At 45.2% G+C, this 1772-nt stretch overlaps 1 pseudogene; it reads left to right on the plus strand.

The window, feature by feature from the left end:
• The first annotated feature begins 731 nt into the window (after window positions 1-731).
• LOC136120620 (high mobility group protein B3 pseudogene) lies at window positions 732-1412 on the plus strand (annotated as a pseudogene).
• Window positions 1413-1772: the final 360 nt, after the last annotated feature.

Genomic DNA, 1772 nt, shown 5'->3' on the forward strand with positions numbered 1-1772 from the left:
TGGGAATTTCTAGAATGTTTGGAGATGAAAGTAGTGAATAAGGTACAGAACTACTGCAGAAGCCTCACTGATACAGAATTTTTGCAAGAAAGAGAAGACATGGGGAGCTAGGAAGAAATATCTTCCACTTCACAGCTGTAAGGAAAGTGAGATGTAAGAGTAAATACAACCTCCGTTAGGGATGGATGCTGGAAACATGGGACTACCTAGTTTCTTTTAAGACTAGCATGTAAAGAGAAACTCCCGAAACAAGATTAAGGTTATAGGAGACTGCTTATTAAAGAAAGAGAGACTCAGTCAAATATTATAAATAATTTAACTAGAAATTACTAGTTATAAATACATTTAAGAAAAGATAAAATTGAGAGATTTATTTTTAAAAAATATTGGCACTTAGGAGAGAAGATCAAGATGGTGGAGTAGGAGGATGTGGAACTCACCTCCCCCAACAAACACATCAAAAATACATCTACAGGGCTTCCCTGGTGGCGCAGTGGTTGAGAGTCCGCCTGCCGATGCAGGGGACACGGGTTCGTGCCCTGGTCTGGGAAGATCCCACATACCGCGGAGCGGCTGGGCCCGTGAGCCATGGCCACTGAGCCTGCATGTCCCGAGCCTGTGCTCCGCAAGGGGAAAGGCCACAACAGTGAGAGGCCCGAGTACCGCAAAACAAACAAACAAACAAAAAATACAACTACAGCGGAGCCCGCTGGCCAGTCAGGCGGCTCTCATGCAGGCAGCTAGTGCCAGGCTGTGGAGCGCTGAGCCGCGCGTCGAGCCCTGCGCTTCCCAGACTAGCGAACAGTACAGTCAAGATGGCTAAAGGTGATCCCAAGAAACCAAAGGGCAAGATGTCTGCTTATGCCTTCTTTGTGAAGACGTGCAGAGAGGAACATAAGAAGAAAAACCCCAAGGTCCCTGTCAATTTTGCAGAATTTTCCAAGAAATGCTCTGAGAGGTGGAAGACAACGTCTGGGAAAGAGAAGTCTAAATTTGATGAAATGGCAAAGGCAGATAAAGTGCACTATGATCGGGAAATGAAGGATTATGGACCAGCTAAGGTAGGCAAGAAGAAGAAGGACCCAAATGCCCCCAAGAGGCCACCGTCTGGATTTTTCCTGTTCTGTTCTGAATTCCGCCCCAAGACCAAATCTACAAACCCTGGCATCTCTACTGGAGATGTGGCAAAGAAGCTGGGTGAGATGTGGAATAACTTAAGTGACAGCGAGAAGCAGCCATACATCAACAAGGCAGCAAAGTTGAAGGAGAAATACGAGAAGGATGTCGCAGACTGTAAGTCTAAAGGGAAGTTTGATGGCGTCAAGGGTCCTGCTGAAGTTTCCCGGAAAAAGGTGGAAGAGGAAGATGAGGAAGACGAGGACAAAGAAGAGGAGGAGGAAGAGGATGAATAAAAAAAAAACTGTTGACCTGTCTCCTTGTGAATACCTTAGAGTAGGGAGCGCCGGGATTGACACACCTCTTGCCCGAGACGTGTCTGTTACCAGACGTGTCTGGTAATTAGGTTTAATTACTCAGTTGGATCATGATCATATCGTAGTCTCTCAAAGTGCCCTAGCAATTGTCAGTGGTTTACATGAAGTGGCCATGGGTGTCTGGACCACCCGGAAACTGTATCAAAGTTGTACATATTTCCAAACATTTTTAAAATGGAAAGGCTCTCGTGTTCTTCTCACTCTGTGCACTTTGCTGTTGGTGTAACAAGGCATTTAAAGATGTTTCTGGCATTTTCTTTTTTTTTTTTTAATTGGTGA

The sequence above is a fragment of the Phocoena phocoena genome, chromosome 3 (assembly GCF_963924675.1).
Source record: "Phocoena phocoena chromosome 3, mPhoPho1.1, whole genome shotgun sequence".
In the NCBI taxonomy this organism is placed as follows: Eukaryota; Metazoa; Chordata; class Mammalia; order Artiodactyla; family Phocoenidae; genus Phocoena; species Phocoena phocoena.